Genomic DNA, 9,282 nt, shown 5'->3' on the forward strand with positions numbered 1-9,282 from the left:
AGGTGTATAATTCAATGCCAGAAGTGCTATAACTCAGTAATCAATTACCTAACAAATCTGAAATTTGGCACAGGATGACTAAGAAATCTTCGTTTGCAAAGTGGGAGAGGCACCGCACTCTAGACGGTTTAATTGACGCATATCTTGAACGATCCGAACTATTTCAACAAAAATTCTGAGATGTGGTAGTTCTCATCGAAAAATTGTAATATTCTATTCCATGAATAGAATATGAAGATTATCGTCCCACCGGTTGACTTTTAATTATGTACATATATTAATACTTCTCTGAGTTTACATTTTTGGGAAGTACTCATAAAAGTATTTGTTGGCAACATTGCTCCATTTTGACATAAAACCGAAAAAGAAACAAAGAAATGGAAATCAACGAATACCTAAATAAACGAAACGGCAGGTCTGAGAGGTTGAAAAATTCGATTTGGACAGCGCGTTAAAAAGTAAAGTTGGCTGCAGAAAACGAAAAATTTGCTGCTGTGCTATGTTTAATTCTTGTAAAAATGGATGTTAGTATTCTACTTAAATTAATTCGTTTTGCATTTAATTTTTTTTTTTTTTAAATAATTTTACCATAGAATTTAAATCAGTAATTGACGTAAAGCTGCCGCTTTATTGGGGATGTTGCGTCGGCGTTAACGCTGAGCGGTAAAAAACGCGCAGCTCAACGCTTTAAGTAGGTATGTAAGTTAAGGATTTAAAAGAGTTAAGCTTGGTAGAATCGAACTCATTTGTATGCTCGTCGTCAAATTAAGTCAAGTCTTTCGAGCTTTTCAACTGCTGAGAAAATGGATAAAACCAGTTCATAAGCACCCCCTCCTTCCATACTTATAGTGTTTTCTTTTCTCGATGAAAGTGTTGCCTCATTATATGGCAACATATAAATGTTCCACTTTTTACATGACAAAACAACAAAAAAATGCCAACCAACTCATTTGCAATATAAGTTATTAAGCTTAAGATGGCGTTCACATGTGGTCTCCTTTGTCGCTCATTATGCATATTTCGTTTGTATGTTGGGAGTGTGGTCTCACATTTTGCTTGCAAGAAATTACCATGCATGTGATAGAACTATAATTAGAATGCCCGCTATTAATCAGGTGTGTTGCACAATCTGATAGTTGTCGGAATCAGAATTGAAACCGATAAGAAAATGTAGTAGGTGGCATGAATTCATAGATTATTAGTTTGACGTTCGAAACAGAAATTTTTTATCGCTTTTCGGTGTCACGGAAACCAATTTTATCGGTTTTGTTATCAGAAACAAAGCAAGAGGATATTCGTTGTAGACTTGAAATGTAAGTTAAGAAACTAATTAGTATTATTAATACGATTCAATTTATCGTTATTTCTATATGGGAAAACATAACAAAACACAAAATGTCATAATAAATGAGTTTATGGGACAAAATTCAGATATTTTAAGAGGATTTACAAAACGTAATTTAACACCCAAATGCGTCTTTATTCAGTCGATAATGTGATATAAATCTGTAAAGTAAGCATGTATACAAACACACAAGTAAATGCGAGCCAAATTTCACATACGACTCCCCTAGTGCATCAAGAGGATTACTTTGATCTTTTAAAATCTTCCTTTTAATTTTTTCGTTGTTTTTTTCTTCCAATAAAATAAAAGCTAAAATATCGGAACTCATTGTAAACTTTGGTAGACTTTATTCCGTATTTCAAATTATTAAAAACCTCCAAATTTATTCATTTTCAAGTTTTGTCACATTAGTAAAGCTTCGCTGATTCGAATATTGGTTTTGCATATGTTCGAAAAGGCGAAAAGAAGAATAAGATTCTGGGACATCATTAAAAATCAGAGTTGGTTTGCAATTCTGACAACTACGCAAATCTGTCTTGGATTCCACAACACCCCTGAATATTTTCAAGGCCAAATTTATGACGAGCTTGTCCTAATCTATAGGGAAGTATACACCCGTCATTTTTTGTAAGCCATATTTTTTCTATTACAAAAAATTTATGATTTAATTATATATCTTGTTTTAAACAAAATGTAAAATGATATTCGAACTAAATCATTTGTGGTTAAAAGAAATAAGTATGATAGCATCTTAAAATTCATGTATATACATATATTATTACGCTTAATACTACTAAATGTTATAAAATTTTTAAATTAAATATTTTTCAGTTTCTTATTTTTATTCTTATTCACCATTTTTCAAAATATTTAAATTATACTATGCATATTTGCTCATTACATAGGTTACATATATAATATACAGTGGACCCCCGGTAGTCCGACAATCATTTTGCAGGGCAGTGTCGAACTGTCGAATTTGTCGGATTGTAGAGTACTGCCTAAGACTAAGGATTTTTCAGTGTAGGAAACAAAAGTTTTATTAGGTAACAAACGCCAAAAAAGCCCTAATTCGTCAGCATTGTACACCTGTGACGGGTTAAGATTTAAATCTTTCACCTTTTGCAAAAATCTTAATTTAAATGGCTCTATGCAGGTGGCATCATTAGAAAGTTTCTCTCCTGTTATGGTCATTAAACGTATGCCATGACGACTTTTGAAACGTTCTAGCCATCCCTTACTAGCCACAAAATCATCTTTTTTTGTTATTTCTTTATAAAAATATTTAGCTTTCATTGCCAACATGGATCCCGAAATGGGCGCATGCCTATTTCTTTCCTGAAGAAACCACATGTATAAAGCTTCTTCCACTTCTGGATGTTCAGCTTTCTTGAGTGTCTGTCTCTTGCCTGGCCCACAGTCAGTAGTTGACACAAACTGTTTAATCTTCTCGTGGTTTTTTTAATGTCATAAATTGTAGATCGGCCTACCCCGTATTCACTTGCTAAACTACTGAAAGATTCACTACGATTTAGGCGGTCTAAAATATTACATTTTTCTTTAATTGTCAGTGTTTTGTGCTTTCGCTTTTGAGCTTGTGACGACATTACTAGGTACGTATATCTACGTAATATACAATGAATATACAGTAAACAATGAACACACGCTAGGCGCACGCACCATTCTTCATCGGCTGTAGTCAAATTCAAACTAAGCAATCGGAATCAAAACAATACCCTACGCGTCGAGCACAATAATGATGGTCCGTACAAGTTGTAACTTGTTCAATCATGCATTAACGAAATATGTATGTCGGATTACAGGGGGTGCCGGATTAGACAGGGGCCGGATTACCGGGGGTCCACTGTATTATGTATATTCTGAGAAAAGAACATACAACTTTGACAGCTCGGCGTAGGGCAGAATAAATGCAACATTTTTGTAAGAAAAGAAGACGCTATTAGTCCTGCCATAAGTTCTGTTATAAGTTCAGGCCGTTATAAAAATGAAACTTTAATACATTTTGTTGATGATTGTACATCAAGTTGATGTTATTTTATCACGCATACATATATTAAATGGGCGATTCACAAAGTTTTATTCGAAATGATCATATTTGGCTTTCACACAAGCCCTCAAATGATTCTACGATTGATCAATAGCAGCACACAGCTTCTAAATATAATTATTGACGTCCTTGCTTGAACCATACATTTTTTCAAAATCTCCTTCACAGAGCAATTTGCAAGCAATGTTCTTTAACTCTGTCCACAAACTGTATTCCAACGGATTCAAATTTTGACTTTCAGACGGCCAATCATCTGCGGCAATGAAACCAAGAATATTCGGCCTTAGTCCCGTTGTCGCTTTCGTTTTAAAACGAAATAAGAACGGCTACGTGGCATTCCTGTTGGCGTCATCGACATTTATCGAAAATAAATTGGTATTCTCCATTTTGAAACGACTATGATAACGACATAGAAACAGTCGTTTTTTGTCATTATAGTAATCATCGTAAAGGGGGAGAAGGCAAGAGGTGGAAAATGGTTACATATTGCTATTTTCTTTTAATTTATGAAAAAGTTTTCCTAAAAATATTGGTTATATGTAAAACTTCAATATGTTTTCAAAATAAAATCTGTTTATTTTAATATATGTTCTTAAAGGAGCGGCTATTATTGGCAAATTCTAGAATAATTATGATATATTGAATATACCTTCTGCTCAAATATAAACGAGACTGGCTCAAACAATAAAAACGGTTAATTATTCTTCAATATTTATTTTATCTTCTTCAAAATAGTCACGATTAGAGGCGATACACATATGCCACCTTTTTTTCCAATCTTCCTAACACTTCTGGTAGGCCGCTTTAGGTATGGCTTTCAGTTCCTTCTTCGAATTCTCTTTTATGACTTCAATCGACTGAAAATGCTTTCCACGAAGCGGCAATTTGAGTTCAGGGAAAAGAAAAAAGTCACACGGTGCCATGTCGGGTGAATACGGTGCTTGCGGAACAATATTTACGTTGTTTTTGGTCAAATAATCGCGTACAAGACGAGACGTATGAGCTGGATTTTGGAACAAGTCGAGCAGACACACGTCTCATGCCCAAAACATCGTGAATAATGCTATGAGCGGATCCATTTGATATGTTGAGCTCACTAGCTATCTCTCTTTCAGTCACACGACGATTTTCCAACACAATTTTCTTTACTTTTTCGACGTTTTCTTCGTTTATTGACGTTGCTGGACGACGATCATGGGGCAAGTTCTCCAGCGATGTACGGCCGTCCTTGAACGACTTATACCAATCAAAAATACGTGCACGTGATAGGCAAGACTCCCCATATGCCTTCTGCAACATTTTCATTGCGTCCGTCGCACTTATTCCATTGGAACACACTTTTTGCTCAACGTTAATTTCCATAGTAAAATTCGAAAAACACACTCGAGGTTGACTTGTTTATAGTGCCTTAAAAAAAAACTATGTTACAGATCGCGTTCAAATTTGACATGTAAACATATAACAGTCCTGCCAACCTAAGCAAAAAAAGTATGGCCATATGTCATGTCCTTGTCGAGTTATGGATAAAGACTCGTTTTGCGTTGAGCAGAAGGTATATGCCTTTTTTTAACTGTGGTAAATTAATAAATATTCACACAGAAAAATGTAAGGTGCAATTAAGCAACCATGTCAAATAACGGAGTGCAAAAAATGCTTATTCAACGAAACTAAGGACAAGGTTTATAAATTTGCAAAAAAATCTTCAGAAAATAATGAATATTTAATAATGCTCTTAAAACTACTCACACAAGAATTTTTATCTTTAAGCAGGTGTGTATTAGTGCATATAAAGTAATAATAAATAATAACTAAAATTATTTTTTTCCAGAGGAAAGCTGTGGAAAATAATAAACCTATTTTAACCCGCCCATAATGTGCATGATCGGTATATCGTTTTAGAAAGATTTTATAAAAAGTTTCGGTGTCTTTGGGATGAAATTTACATTACATACAAATTTATTAATAGACACCCTGATGCTTTAGATTGCGTACATAGTGATTTAAATTTGGAAACTGATTTATGTATGACAACGATTTGGAAAGTGAAATTGCAAAAAATATGTTCCGATGAAAAGGAACAAACATTACGTTGTAAATGATACAAAATTGCTTATATGTAAATTACCATGCTCAATTATGCGATTTTTTTGGGTGTTAGGTTCCCCAGGAGGCCTATTTTCACCCATATATCTTACAACTAAATAACGAAATTATATATAATAAATAAATAAATAAAGAATGAATTATTATCACTTGTATGACAATGATAAGTTTTACTTTTTTGATTATATAAATTATTATTACTTATAATATCAAATTCTGTTACAATAGTTATTTCGTCCCTTCCACTCATAGTTAAATTGAATTTTCAATTTGTCCATTAATAAGTTAATTATAAGGCTTAAAAATATGCCGCATATTTACCTATATCAACATGGTATAATATCATATATTGTTAGCATTAATCATCAATAAATAAACAAAATTTAAAATGTTTATAAATAATTATTAAGGCGTTTTCTGCTATGCTCAACCCGTTTTAACACCTCGCCACCCTAACTCACCATGGCCACCATGTTAGTTTCATTGTGAACGTACTCCTCTGAGGTGGCGAAACTACTGTGAATGGGACTTTCGCTACTCCCTTATACCATGGCTTATCGTCGATTCTGATTTGTTCTGGTATTCGTGTTCGCTACAATACATATACATACATAGTCGAAGAGAATGTTTAGATAGGCTAGATTGCTAATATCAGATAGGAAAACAGCATTAAAAGCTACAAACGCCAACAAATTATTTTATTTTAAACAAAAACAAATGGATCATTGAAGAATAAAGTACTTTACCGAAAAGTATTTTATAAATTTCTTGTTCTCATATTACATCAGTAAATGTATCAAAAATGTACCTTTTTATAACTCGTTAGCTCTCAGAGCAGTTTATATAGTAACATGAAACATTTTATTTGTAACTTTATTAATTTTTTTTTGTGTTTTTTGTTATTGTTCATGTTTTGTTTTATAAATATATCCAAAGATTAATAAAGATGAAGTGTACAAAGCTAAGGTCTCTTCATTTAAACCAGCAAAAAGTAAATTGACTTAAAATTTTTATTATGTTCTTATAAAAATTATATTGAAGACTTGAGTTTAATCTTTCAGTTTGTATGCCAGCTATATAAACGTTACAGTGTTCCATTCTGAAAATTTTTTTCGGATATTGTACCGTTGCATTGGACAATAATCCATGTCAAAGTTCGTAAAGATATCTTGTAAAAAAAAATTTCCATACTGGGACTTGAGGTTAATCGTTAATTTTCTATAATGGCCCGATCTGAACCATTTTTTCTTGCCTTTTGTGCCGTTGCCATGGATATTAACCCATTCCCATACGGTGACTTGAGTTTGGTCGTTTGTTTCTATGGTAGCTTGTATGATATCACCACTTCCAACAAATGAGCAGCTTCTTGGGGAGAAATAAACGTGTGCAAAATTTTAGATCAATATCTCAAAAACTGAGGAACTTGGTCGCGTTTATACAGGCGGACGTACGGACAGACAGATGGGCATGGCTAAATCGACTCAGCTCGTCACGCTGATCATTTATATATAAATGTATATTTTAAAGGGTCTCCGACGTTTCCTTCTGGGTATTACAACCTTCGTAGAAAACTTTTATACCCTGTTCAGGGTATAATGAGTTCATTTGTCGCTGTTAAGTTGTATTTGTGAATTTTGGAAAAATTCAAAGTTTTCATGTAATACAATCTTTAGTAGTAGTAGCCTTAGACGGCCGCATCAATTCAGCAGTGGACCACTATCTGGTTTTATCTTACTTTATTCTTGTTAAAATATACGAGTAACACAAAATATGGACTTAATTTAACACGGTTGACTATTAATTGGGCTCAGAAGTAAAATACTTCAACCTTGTCGGTATTTTGTCTCGTTCCGACGCTAAAACCACTAAAAGATTACTAGCGCTATCTCCAAGCTGAGCTAACTAATTCAAATAATTAAAAAAGTGGATGTAAGACATCAGGTGTGTAATATCTTTCGTCTAATTTTATAATTGAAAGCTCCAGCCACAGATTACAAGCTCTTGAGGCAGCTGATTTAATTCATAGCCATCTGATCTGAGAGAACTTAGACCGATCAGGAAGGAAGGAAGGTCTACTAACTATGTAAATATATCAAGAAATTATTATTGAGTTGATGTTTTCTCTAATTTAAATATACATTTATTTAATCACAACTTTTATTTATGTTCTTTACATAAATAAATTACCATATTGTTATATAGTTCTAAGTTTAGTTTTTAAATATATAGTCTTCTTACATTCCTTAACCATTTATAAATGATCAACAGGTTTGTATTATTGTTCATAATTTAAATTAAAAGAAAATACTAATGGAAACTTTTTTAACAGAATGAATATGCCACGCAAGTGCATCCGAAGCTGCAAAGACTCGTTACGCCTTTACAAATTTCCTGGAGTGTGGGAAATGCCCAGGGGAACCGAACATCCAAAAAAATCGGTACCGCGCCTAATTGCATACCTCATGGTGATGTGCAAAATGCAATATATATATAAGGAAATGTACAAAAATAATAAATAAAATCTGACGATATAAAACATATATTGTTTGGCACAGAAAAAATCATGATTTTATTTACACTAAGTTTTTATTTTATCAGGTTAGATTTTTTAATTGTATCAATGAATGCAAATATAGGTGTTGCAAATGAGAAATTGCGCATGATTATAACTTTCGTTAATGGTGAGCACTATAATACTGGCCACATATTAGCTCTGGAAACAATTAGATGCACACTAAAACTGGAAATTATTTCTTCTCATATTGTGCACTCATTGGGCGCCACATTTAGTTTGATAGAAGCAATTTGTACAAAGGAGTATGGTGATTTACATATAAGCAATTTTGTATTATTTGCAACGTAATTTTTGTTTCTTTTCATCGGAACATATGTTTTGCAATTTCACTTTCCAAATCGTTGTCATACATAAATCAGTTTCCAAATTTAAATCACTATGTATGCAATCTAAAGCATCAAGGCGTTTATTAATAAAATTGTATGTAATGTAATTTTCATCCCAAAAACACGGACACTTTTTATAAAATCCTTCTAATATCATCCATATTATGGGCGAGTTAAAATAGGTTTATTATTTCCTACAGCTTTCCTCTGGAAAAAAATAATTTAAGTTATTATTTATTATTACTTTATATGCACTAATACACACCTGCTTAAAGATAAAAATTCTTGTGTGAGTAGTTTTAGGAGCATTATTAAATATTCATTATTTTCTGAAGATTTTTTTGCAAATTTATAAACCTTGTTCTTAGTTTCGTTGAATAAGCATTTTCTGCATCCCGTTATTTGACATGGTTGCTTAATTGCACCTTACATTTTTCTGTGGTGAATATTTATTTATTTACCACAGTTAAAAAAGGCATATATAATATATACAATATATCGTAATTATTCTAGAATTTGCCAATAATAGCTGCTCCTTTAAAAACATATATTAAAATAAACAGATTTTAGTTTGAAAACATATTGAAGTTTTACATATAACCAATATTATTTGGAAAACTTTTTCATAAATTAAAAGAAAATAGCAATATGCAACCATTTTCCGGTTAAAAGTCGGCCATCTTGGCTATCAATAGAAACTCAACCCCTAAGCGAACTTGACGTTTCTTCATAGACCCCTCTTAGCTGTAGCTTTGTTTACATCGATCAGCTGATTCTTTTTCTACTCCCCCTTTACGATGGATAAACAGACAGAAGCAATTAGACAGCGAATTCGTAGTTGCCAGAATGTTCTAGTAGTGAATTT

General features: G+C 32.7%; 1 long non-coding RNA gene across 1 annotated transcript; it reads right to left on the reverse strand.

Annotated features, from left to right (window-relative positions):
- Positions 1–8,058: 8,058 nt before the first annotated feature.
- LOC118680368 (uncharacterized) lies at positions 8,059–8,865 on the reverse strand. The gene is made up of 2 exons (XR_004975892.2): positions 8,683–8,865; positions 8,059–8,624 (listed from the first exon to the last, which is right to left on the reverse strand). It is a non-coding gene; the product is annotated as an uncharacterized lncRNA (long non-coding RNA).
- Between the last annotated feature and the right edge of the window lie 417 nt (positions 8,866–9,282).

Source organism: Bactrocera oleae, chromosome 5, assembly GCF_042242935.1.
Source record: "Bactrocera oleae isolate idBacOlea1 chromosome 5, idBacOlea1, whole genome shotgun sequence".
Taxonomy (NCBI): Eukaryota; Metazoa; Arthropoda; class Insecta; order Diptera; family Tephritidae; genus Bactrocera; species Bactrocera oleae.